This window comes from Sus scrofa, chromosome 14, assembly GCF_000003025.6.
Source record: "Sus scrofa isolate TJ Tabasco breed Duroc chromosome 14, Sscrofa11.1, whole genome shotgun sequence".
Classification (NCBI taxonomy): Eukaryota; Metazoa; Chordata; class Mammalia; order Artiodactyla; family Suidae; genus Sus; species Sus scrofa.
The window spans coordinates 7,372,128-7,384,994 of record NC_010456.5 but is presented as its reverse complement, the minus strand read 5'-3'; positions in this window follow the sequence as shown (position 1 = coordinate 7,384,994).

Sequence of the window (12,867 nt, the reverse complement as noted above, 5' to 3'; positions counted from 1 at the left end):
CCAACTAGGAAGTATGAGGTTGCGGGTTTGATCCCTGGCCTCACTCAGTGGGTTAAGGATCTGGCGTTGCAGTGAGCTGTGGTGTAGGTTGCAGATGCAGCTTGGATCTGGCGTAAGCCGGCAGCAACAGCTCCAATTAGACCCCTAGCCTGGGAACCTCCATAAGCTGCAGGTGCGGCCCTAAAAAGACAAAAAACAAACAAACAAACAAACAAAACGTGGAGAGACAAACAGGGAGATACAGAGAATCAGAATTTACTACAGCAGAGACCAGCAAATAAAACCCTCTTCCAGGAGTTCCCATCATGGTGCAGTGGAAAGAAATCCGACTAGGACCCATGAGGTGGCAGGTTCGATCCCTGGCCTCGCTCAGTGGGTTAAGGATCCAGCATTGCTGTGAGCTGTGGTGTAGGTCGCAGATGCAGCTCAGATCCCACATTGCTGTGGCTATGGTGTAGGCCGGCAGATGTAGTTCCATTAGACCCTTACCTTGGGAACCTTCATATGCTGCAGGTGCGGGAAAGAAAGAAAGAAGGAAAGAAGGAAAGAAGGAAAAGAAAGCGAGAGAGAGAGAGAGAGAGAGAGAGAGAGAACGAGAACCGTCTTCCAGGAGCTCTGTCAGGTTTTCCAAAGTGAAGATCTGCAAAAAGAAAAAGCTGAAAAACCACGTTTTTTGCATGTGGATGTCCACTTGTTCCAGCACCATTTGTTGAAAGTCTGTCTTCGCTCCATTACATTGCCTTTGCTTCTTTGCCAAAGATCAGTTAAATATATTTATTCTAGATATTTTGTTCCACTGATGTATTTGTCTATTCTCAAACTTATGCCACACTGTCTTGATTACAGTAAAATTATAATAAATCTTGAAACTGAGCAGTTTCCATCTTTCAACTTTGTTCTCCTTCAATATTGTGTTGGCTATTCTGCCTTTATTATTATTATTATTATTATTATTATTATTATTATTATTTTTCCCACTGTACAGCAAGGGGATCAAGTTATCCTTACATATATACATTTTTTCGCCACCCTTGGTTCTGTTGCAATATGAGTATCTAGACATAGTTCTCAATGCTACTCAGCAGGATCTCCTTGTAAATCTATTCTAAGTTGTGTCTGATAAGCCCAAGCTCCTGATCCCTCCCACTCCTTCCCTTTCCCATCAGGCAGCCACAAGTCTCTTCTCCAAGTCCATGATTTTCTTTTCTCAGGAGATGTTCATTTGTGCTGGATTGTGCTTACATTCCAGTTATAAGTGATATCATATGGTATTTGTCTTTGTCTTTCTGACTCATTTCACTCAGGATGAGATTCTCTAGTTCCATCCATGTTGCTGCAAATGGCATCATGTCATTCTTTTTATGGCTGAGTAGTATTCCATTGTGTGTATATACTACATCTTCCGAATCCAATCATCTGTCGATGGACATTTGGGTTGTTTCCATGTCCTGGCTATTGTGAATAGTGCTGCAATGAACATGCGGGTGCATGTGTCTCTTTTAAGTAGAGTTTTGTCTGGATAGATGCCCAAGAGTGGGATTTTGGGGTCATATGGAAGTTCTATGTATAGATTTCTAAGGTATCTCCAAACTGTTCTCCATAGTGGCTGTACCAGTTGACATTCCCACCAACAGTGCAGGAGGGTTCCCTTTTCTCCACACCCCCTCCAGCACTTGTTATTTGTGGATTTATTAATGATGGCCATTCTGACTGGTGTGAGGTGGTATCTCACGGTAGTTTTGATTTGCATTTCTCTTATAGTCAGCGATGTTGAGAATTTTTTTCATGTGTTTGCTGGCCATCTGTATATCTTCCTTGGAGAACAGTCTAGTCATGTCTTTTGCCCATTTTTCCATTGATTGATTCGCTTTTTTGCTGTTGGGTTGTATAAGTTGTTTATATATTCTAGAGATTAAGCCCTTGTCCATTGCATCGTTGAAACTATTTTCTCCCATTCTGTAAGTCGTCTTTTTGTTTTCTTTTTGGTTTCCTTTGCTGTGCAAAAGCTTTTCAGTTTGATGAGGTCCCATGGGTTTATTTTTGCTCTAATTTCTATTGCTTTGGGAGACTGCCTGAGAAAATATTCATGATGTTGATGTCAGAGAGTGTTTTGCCTGTGTTTTCTTCTAGGAGTTTGATGGTGTCCTGTCTATATTTAAGTCTTTCAGCCATTTGGAGTTTATTTTTGTGCATGGTTTGAGGGCCTGTTCTAATTTCATTGCTTTGCATGTCCAGGTTTCCCAGCAATGCTTGCTGAATGACTTTCTTTTTCCCATTTGATGTTCTTGCCTCCCTTGTCAAAGATTCATTGACCATAGGTGTCCGGGTTTATTTCCGGGTTCTCTATTCTGTTCCATTGGTCTGTCTGTCTGTTTTGATACCAGTACCACACTGTTTTGATGACTGTGGCTTTGTAATATTTCTTGAAGTCTGGGAAGTTATGCCTCCTGCTTGGTTTTTGTTTCTCAGGATTGCTTTGGCAATTCTGGGTCTTTTGTTGTTCCATATTCTGGCTTTTTTATCTCTTCGCATAAACTTGAGAATCAGCTTGTTGGTACCCACAAAATAACCTTCTTGGATTTTGACTGGGATTATGTTGAATCTATAGATCAATTTGGGAAGAACAGATATCTTAACTATATTGAGTCTTCCTTTCCATAAACATAGAACATCTCCCCATTTATTCAGCTCTTCTTTCTTTCATTAGAGCTTTGTAGTCTTCCTCATGTAGATTTGCACATGTTTTGTAAGACTTACTTATGCCTAAGTTTCCACTTTTGTGGGTGCCAGTGTAAATGGTATTGTATTTTCCATTTCAAAATCCACTTGTTCATTATTGGTGTATAAGAAAGCAATTAACGGGAGTTCCTGTCATGGCTCAGTGGTTAACAAATCCAACTAGGAACCATGAGGTTTCAGGTTTGATCCCTGGCCTTGCTCAGTGGGTTAAGGATTGAGCTGTGGTGTAGGTCGCATTGCTGCGGCTCTAGCATAGACCCCTAGCCTGGAAACTTCCATATGCCGTGGGTGCGGCCCTAGAAAAGAAAAAAAAGAAAAGAAAAGAAAGAAAGCAATTAACTTTTATGTATTTTTTGAGTCTTCTGGATTTTCTGCGTAAATGACGGTGTCAATTTGCAAACAAACAGAGCTTTATTTCTTTCATTCCACTTGGAATACATTTTATTTATTATTGTGTTAGCTATGACTTCCAGCATGATGTTGAAAAAGAGTGGTGGAGTTTCCGTTGTGGCTCAGCAGGTAAAGAACCTGACTTAGTGTTTGTGAGGATGTGGGTTCGAACCCTGGCCTTGCTCAGAGGGCTAAGGAACCAACGTTGCTGCAAGCTGCAGCTTAGGTAGCAGATGCAGCTTGGATCAAGTGTTGTAGTAGCTGTGGTGTATGTGGCCAGCAGCTGCAGCTCAGATTTAACCCCTAGCCTAGGAACTTCCATATGCCACAGATGCATCCCTAAAAAGAAAAAAAAAAAAAAAAAAAAAAAAAAGGAAAAAGTGATGAGAGGGGATATGTTTGTTTTGTTACTGATCTAAGGGGAAAACTTCTGGTTTCTCATCAAGTATGATGTTAGCTGAATGTTTTTGGTTGGTGTTCTTTACCAAGTTGAAGAACTTCCCCTCTATTCCTAGTTTGCTAAGAGTTTTTATCATGAATGGGTGCCGGGTCTTGTCAATGCTTTTCTACATCTTTTATATGAACATAAGTTGTTTTTTTTTTTTTTTTTTTTTTTTTTTTTTTTTTTAGTTTATTGATGTGGTGGATTACACTAAATGATTTTCAAAATATGGAACCAACCTTGCATACCTGGGATAAATCCCACTTGGTTATGGTGTATAATTCTTCTCATGCATTGCTCGATGAGATTTGCCCGTATTTTGTTGGGGATTTTTGCATCTATGTTTGAGAAATACTGGTTCGTAGTTGTCTTTTCTTGTAATGTCTTTGTCAGATTTTGATAGTAAGATAATGCTGGCCTCATAGAATGAGTTAGGAAGGATTCCCTCTGCTTCTGTCTTCTGGAAGAGATTATGGAGAATTGGTAAAATTTCTTCCTTAAATATTTGATAAAACTCATCAATGACCCATCTGGGCCTGATGCTTCCTGTTTGATTATTGATTTGATTTCTTTCATAGATAAAGGCCTATTCAGATTGTCTATTTCTTCTTGTGTAAGCTTTAATAGATTGTTTCTTTCAAGGAGTTGGTCTGTTTTATCTGGGTTATCAAATTTATAGGCATAGAGTTGTGCATAATATTCCTTTATTATTCTGTCAACATCACAAGGATCAGTAGTTATGGCCCCTGTTTCTCTTTTGATGTTTGTAATTTGTCTTTCTCTCTCTCCCCCCAACCTGACAGGAGGTTTCTCAATTTTATTGATCTTTTCAATGGCCCAGCTGTGGTGTGAATTATATTCTTCATTAATTTCCTGTTTTCAGCTTTACTGCTTTCTTTTTTCTCCCCATTTTTGGCTGCATTCACACCATATGGAAGTTCCCAGTCCAGAAATGGGATCTGATCCACATCTGTGACCTCTGCCACAGCTGCAGTAAGCTGGATCCTTAACTCACTGTGCCAGGCCAGGGATCGAACTGGAATCACCAGATCATTAACCCACTGCACCACAGTGAGAACTCCTCAGTTATAGTGATTTCTGCTTTAATTTGTATTTATTCTTTTCTTCCTCTTACTGTGAATTTAATTTGCTCTTCTTTTTCTAGTTTTCTAAGGTGGAATCAGATTATTGATTTCAGATCTTTCTTTGTTTCTAATATGTACAGTCATATAAATTTCCCACCATACATTGCTTGTGCCGCAGCCACAAAGTTTAATGAATTTTATTTTCATTTCCATTTAATTCAAAATATTTAATTTCTCAGAATCCTTTTTCATTCAACTATGTGTGATTTAGAAATTATTGTTTTAATTTCCAAGTATTTTGGGGTTTTCTAGCTATTTCTATAGTTTTATTCTACTGTGGTTTGAGAGTAGACATTGTGTGATTTTTATTCTTGAAGTTTTGGTAAGGGGTGTTTTATGGCTCAGACTGTGATCTAGCTTGGTAAATATTCCATGTCAGCTTGATAAAGATGTATATGCAACTGTTGTTGGATAAAGCAGACTATAGATGTCAATGAGATGCAAATGATTAATAGTGTTGTTGAGTTCAACTAGGTCGTTACTGATTTTCTGCCTGATGGACCTATTGCTTACTGATAGAGGCTATTGATATCTTTAGCTATAATAGTGGGTTCATTTATCTCTCCTTGCACTTCTATCAGTTTTTGCCTCACGTATGTTTTGACACTCTGTTGTTAGGTGCACTCATGTTAAGGATTGTTAGGTCTTTTTGAAGAACTGACCTTTTTTTTTCATTGCATGTTGCTCCTCTTTATCCCTGATACTTTTCCTTGCTCTAATCTGCTTTGTCTGAAATTAATGTAGGCATTCCACCTTTTTAGATTGAGTGTTAGCATATTTTTCTCTACACTTTACTTTTTTTCTATCTGGTCTACCTTGCTTTTTTCCCCAGACCTCACCCTCATATAGTTGAATATTTTTGTTTAATTTATTTTTATTTTTTATTTTTTTGTCTTTTTAGGGCTGCACCCATAGCATATGGATGTTTCCAGGCTAGGGATCGAATTGCAGCTGTAGCTGCTGGCCTATACCACAGCCACAGCAATGCCAGATCCTTAACCCATTGAGCAAAGCCAGGTATTGAACCTGTGTTCTCATGGATGCTAGTCAGATTTGTTTCCAATGAGCCATGATGGGAAAACCCCCCCCTTTTTTTTTTTTTTTTGGTCGAGTGTTTTTTATTTTTATTTTTTTAATTTATTTTTATTTTTTGACCACATCCACAGCATGTGGAAGTTCCCAGGGCCAGGGATTAAACCTGTGCCACAGCAACAACCTGGGCCACTGCAGTGACAACTGGAGACTTAACCCCTTGTGCCATAAGAGAACTCTGAGTGTTGTTTTTATTCACTCTACGAGTCTCTGTCTTTTAGTTGGGGTATTTGTACTATTGATATTTTAAATTATTATTTATAGAATTGAATTATATTTTGACAATATTTGTTACTATTCACTGTTCATTGCATTTTTCTTTGTTTCTTATATTGACTTCTGTTTTTTCTGGCTTCTATGGATTTAATTGGGCATTTTATATGATTTCATTTTTAACCTCTGTTAGCATATGTTTTACTTCTTTTTTTTTTTTAAAACTTTCTAATTAGTTGTACTTTGGTTTAAATATACACTTAAAACTAATCCAAGTCCTTTTTCTAATAATACCATATAACTTCATGGGTAGTGCAGATAACTTATAGCAATGTTACCTCAGTTCCTCCTTCCCATCCCTTATAACAGTGCTTTCATTCATTTCATTCATCAAGAAGTTATAATCACCAGATACACTGTTGCTAGTATTATTTTGAACAAACTGTTATGTTAGAGCAAATAAAAACAAGCAACCTTAGAGTATAGTTTGTCTCTGGAGTTCCCATCCTGGCACAGGGGAAATAAATCCAACTAGGAACCATGAGGTGGTGGGTTCGATCCCTGGCCTCACTCATTGGGTTGAGGATCCCATGTTGCTGTGAGCTGTGGTGTAGGCCACAGACACTGCTCAGATCCCATGTTGCTGTGGCTGTGGCGTAGGCCAGCAGCTGTAGCTCCAATTGGACCCCTAACCTGGGAACCTTCATATGCCATGGGTGCGGCCCAAAATAGAAAAAAAAAAAAAAAAAAGAGTATAGTTTGTCTCTAATCTGAATGAAATAGTTAAATTTTATGCACTATAACTAAATATATTTGTCACTGAAGAATCAGAAAGTGTATTATATTTCCTAATAGATAAGCTCCATGGTGGCAGTCATTTGGTTGCTGTTATTCACCTTGAGTGTTCCGAGTCCAAACAGTTACTGGTTAATAGTCAGTGTTCAATAAAGAATTATTGAATATATAAACTTTCTTTCAAAAAGATAAACAAGAAGTAAAAGATTTTAATTCACCTTGTTTTATTTCTTCTCTAAAGCTTTTCCTTTCTTTATGCAGATCAGAGGTTCTGACCCATATCATTTTCTCTCTTTCTGAAAAAATTAAAAAAAATTTTTTTTACTATATCTTGCAAGGCAGGTCTACTAGCAACAAGTTCCCTCAATTTTTATTTGTCTGAGAAAGTTTTTATTTCTCTTTTACTTTTGAAGGATAATTTTGTTCAGTACAGACATTTATGTTGGTGAGGGTTTTTTTCTTTCACACTTCAAATATTTGACCCCACTTTCATGGTTATTGAAGAAAAGCTCAATATAATTCTTATTCTTCTTCCTCTATAAGTAAGGCACTTTTGCTTACCTACTTTTAAGATTTTCTCTTTTTCTTTGGTATTCTGCAGCTTGATTATGATATACCTAGGTAATGGTTTGGGTTTTTTGGTTTTTTTTTTTTTTTTTTTTTTTTGCACTTATTCTGGTTGGTGTTCTGCTAGTTTCCTAAATATGTGATTTGGTGTCCATCACTAACTTTGGGAAATTTGAGGTCATTATTACTTCAAATATTTCTTCTTTTGCTTCTGTTTTTCTTTTCCTTCTGGTACTCCCCTTATGTATGTTACTCCCTTTTAAATTGTCCCACAGTTCTTGCATGTATAATTCTGCCCTTTTCATTCTTTTTTTTCCCCCCTCTTTGCACTTTGGTTTTCTTTCTTTCTTTTCTTTTTGTCTTTCTTTCTTTCTTTTTTTTCTTTTGTCTTTTGTCTTTTTCGGGCCACACCTGCAGCATATGGAGGTTCCCAGGCCAGGGATCAAATTGGAGCTGTTGCTGCCAGCCTACACCACAGCCACAGCAACTTGGGATCCAAGCCACATCTGCGACCTACACCACAGCTCACAGCAACGCCAGATCCTTAACCCACTGAGCGAAGTTAGGGATCAAACCTGCAACCTCATGGTTCCTAGTCGGATTCATTCCCGATGCACCATGATGGGAACTCCCACTTGTTTTCTATGTTTCTGCTGACAGTGACTCAAGCTCACTGATTCTTTCCTTGGTCATGTCCAGTTTACTCATGACAACGTGAAAAGCATTCTTCATTTCTGTTACAGTGATCTTTTTGTTTATTTCTAGCATTGCTTTTAAATTTTTTGTTGAAGTTTCCATCACCCTGTTTAAAGCCCCATCTGTTCTTCCATGTTATCCACTTTTCTAATAGAATCATTATAGTAGTTTTAAATTCCTGGTGTGATAATTTCAACATCTGCACCATATCTGTGTCTCATTCTGGTGCTGGCTCTATCCTTTAAAGCTCTGTGGGGTTTTTTGTTGTTGTTGTTTTGTTTTGTTTTTCATCTTTTAGTATGTCAAGTGCTTTTTTTGTTGAAAGCTGGATGTGATGTACCAGGTAGAAGAAACTGAGCTAAGCTGAGCTAAGTAGGCCTTTAGTGTGAGTGTTATTTTTGTCTGGCTAAGAGTGTGTTTACTGTTTGTGGTAACTGTTGGGCGTTAAAGGCTAAAATTTCTTCTGTTGTCCTTGTTTATCTATCCTCTGTTTCTCTTAAGATTCTCTTGTAAATAAAGTGTGACACCTTCCCTATTCATTAGTCTTCCTTTCCCTTCTCCTCCTCTACCTTCTTTCTCCTGATTATCCTGCGTTTTTCCCCTCCAAAGTGAAAATACAAATCCTTGGTGATGTGACCATTTTTAATATGTCCCATCACTACCACACTTTATTACAGTTGCTTAACCGACTCCCTACTAGACTGCAAGTCCTTGGAGCAGGTACTGGCAAATTTTAATCTTGGTATGCATTATGTCTGCTACATAATCACTGCTCAGTAAATATTTATAAAATTAAGTATGCAGGGGCTGAAAAATATTTTAACATTGCCTGCTATTAATACTTCCCATTACATATCTATTCCTTCCAGGTAAAATTTATGCCTTTCTAGTAGTTCTTAACTCTAATTCATAATAGAATCTCTTTCAGGGAGCTTTAAAATATAATGTTCTGTCTATGAAAATAATTATTAAAATAAATGGAAGATAGGCCATCTCTGCATAGATGTGATAACTATAACAAGAACCAAAAGGAAATTTTAAAACTGAAAATTCCATTATTTGAAATAAAAATTTACTTGAATGGGTTTTGTAACAGAGTTTGAACTTTGCAGAAGACAGAATGAGTGAACTTGAGAGACACAGATAGGAACCATTCAATCTGAAGAGCAGAGTCTTTTAAAAAATTGAAAGAAAACAAGGAACAGAGTCTTGGTGACCTTTGGGACAACATCATGCATTATACTCGGAATGAGAGTCTGAAAGGGAATGATTGAACAAATGAGAAAAATGGCTATAATTTTCTCCAGTGTAGTGCAAAACACCAACTTACAAATTCACAAAGCTCAGAAAATGCCAAAGAACGATAAATATAAAGAAAACACCACCTGGAACATCATAGTCAGTGACAAAGAGAAAATTTTGTGCATGAAAAAAAATTGTTTTTGCATTCATAAGACCAATGAATGACCACTGACTTAAACAATGGAGCTCAGAATCTTTAAAATGGTGATAAAATCTGTTCACTCACTGTTCATTTATACCCAGTGAAAATATTTTTTACTGTCTTTTTTTTTTTTTTTTTCTTTTTTAGGGCCACACTGCAGTATAGAGTGGGCCACACCTCCCTGGCCTGAAGGTTCCCAGGCTAGGGGTCAAATCAGAGCTGTAGCCGCTGGCCTACGCCACAGCCACGCTTGATTGGAGCCACATCTGTGACCTACACCACAGCCCATGGCAATGCTGGATCCTTAACCCACTGAGCAAGGCCAGGGATTGAACCTGCATCCTCATGAATACCAGTCGGGTTCATTTACTGCTGAGCCATGACAGGAATTCTGAAAATTTTTTTTTTTTTTTTTTTTTTTTTTTTTTTGTCTTTTTGCCATTTTTTGGGCCGCTGCTGCGGCATATGGAGGTTCCCTGGCTAGGAGTCCAATCAGAGCTGTGGTCACTGGCCTACACCACAGCCACAGCAACGTGGGATCCAAGCCGCGTCTGCAACCTATACCACAGCTCACGGCAACGCCTGATCCTTAACCCACTGAGCAAGGCCAGGGATCGAACCCGAAACCTCATGGTTTCTAGTCGGATTCGTTAACCACTGAGCCACAATGGGAACTCCCCTGAAAATATTTCTTAAAAACAAAGGCAAAATGAAGAAATTGTGGCAGATCATATATTTCAAGTATGTCTACAACAATAAATGTAACTATAATAAACATTTGAGTGCAAGGCTGACATTCTCCAAAAAAAATAAAAAGCAAGCTGAAATTATAAGTTGTCTAAAATATATGGACTTTAGGAGTTCCCACTGTGGCTCAGCGGAAACAAATCTGACTGGTATCCATGAGGATATGGGTTCAATCCCTGGTCTTGCTCAGTGGATTAAGGATCCTCGTGTTGCCATGAGCTGTAGGTCGCAGACATGGCTTGATCCCTCATTGCTGTGGCTGTGGTACAGACTGGCAGTTGTGGCTTCAATTTGGGAACTTCCATATGCCGTGGGTGCAGCCCAAAAAAGCAAAAAAAAAAAAAAAAAAAAAAAAAGGACTTTAAATATAAAGTTCCATATAGAATGAAAGTAAAAGATGGAAAAAGATATACAATACGACCATTAAGTATAAGAAAGCTGGTGTGCATCTGATAATGCCAAACAAAGTAGATTTGATATTAGGCATATTAGCAAAGATAAAGATGGTACATAAGGATAAAAGAGCTAATTCATCAGAATGAACTAATACTAAAACATATGCACGTACCTAACAACTGAGTTTTAAAGACTTAAAGCAGAAATGGACATAAATAGTGGGAGAAATAGACAAATCTACAATCATAGTTAGAAAGTTTAAGACCCTTTTTTCAACACTCATAGAACAATTCAGGAAAAAAATCAGTAGTCATAGACTGAACTGAAAAATTCCTCAGCTTTAACCTAATTAACATTTATAGAGCATCATACCCAACAGCTGTAGAATGCTCATTCTTTTTGAATGCATATGGTATATTCACTAAGTAAATCATATTCTGGGCCATAAAACAGGTTTCTATAAATTTAAAACGTTTGAAATTGTAACATTGTACATTCTCTGGTTGCGATGGAATTGAATTAAAAGCCAAAACCAATAAAATATTTTTTAAAAAAACTTCCATACCAAAAATTTAAAGAGTATACTTCTAAATAATCCACAGTTCAGAGGAGAAACTACACAGAAATTAGAAAATATTTCAAACTGAATGATAATGATAATGCAACATATAAAAATTTATGGGATGCAGCTAGAGCAAGGGTTAGAGTGAAAGTTTATATTAGTGAAGAAGAGAGGCTAAAAATCAGTGCTCTGGTTTGCTACTTGAGAAGCTAGAGAAGAAAAATCGAAGTAAACTCAAAATAAGTAGAAGAAAGGTAATAATAGGAATTCTGTGGTGTAGGGGGTTAAGGATCTGGAGTTGTACTGTAGTGGCTTGGGTCACTGCTGTGGTATGGGTTGACTCCTGGCCCAGGAACTTCTATATGCCAGGGGCTCAGCCAAAAAAATTAGAAGTAATAATAAAAAGAAGAAATCTATGAAATAGAAACTGAAAATGAACCTGGAAAACGAAACTAATGTAGATCATGTAGTTACTTGAAAACACTAATAAAATTTATAAATCCCTAGCAAAATTCATCAAGAAAAAGAAAAACTCACTACCAAAATCAGGATCGAAGGATTTGATCATCATTGATGATAATAAGAGAATCATGTGAGCAACTTTATGCCAATGTATTTGAAAGTGTAGATAAAAGGGACAAATTCTTTGAAAAACATCATTTGCCAAAACAAACACATGAAGAAATAGGACATCTGAATTGCACCATATCTATTAAAAGATTTTGAGTTTATTATCAAAAACCACACAAACACACGCTCAAACAAAAACACCAGGTGGTGTTATTGGTGAATGCTATCAAACATTTACAGAAGAAATAATACCAATCCTATACAGCTCTCAAGAAGTATATTTTTAAGGCCAGCATACCACTGATACATAAACCTTACAAAGGCACCAGAGAAGGAAAAAAACATAGACTAATATCCCTCATGAATACAGACACAAAAATTCCTTAAGTGTTAGCAAATCAAATCTAGCAATATGTGAAAAGGATAATACACCATGACAAGTGAAATTTAGCTCAGAAATTCAAGGTAGGTTTAACATATTAAAGTCCATCAATTTGCTTCATCATACTAATAAAGGAGAGCCACAACAGGAACTCCAGAACAATTTTTGAAAAAATAAAGCAGTTAGAGGACTTAAACTACCTGATTTTAAGACTGACAATAGGGAGTTCCCATAGTGGCACAGCGGAAATGAATCCAACTAGGAACCATGAGGTTTCAGGTTCGATCCCTGGCCTCGCTCAGTGGGTTAAGGATCTGGCATTTCTGTAAGCTGTGATGTAGGTCAATGAGGCTCGGATCTGATGTTGCTGTGGCTGTGGCGTAGGTGACCCCTAGCCTGGGAACCTCCATATGCTGTGAGTATGCCCCTAAAAAACACACACACACACTGACAATAAAGAAAGCTGCAGTAGTCAAGACAGGTGGTATTGGCATGAAGTCAGACAAATGATAGATCCATGGAATAGAATACAGAGTCCAGAAATGGAACATATATATGATACGGTTAAATGAATTTCAACAAAGGCAATAAGATTATTTAATGGATAAATGTATGGAGAAAAATGAATTTTAACTCCTACTGCCCAAACCACACAAAATTGATACAATGGGTGGAGCTGGAGGCCTC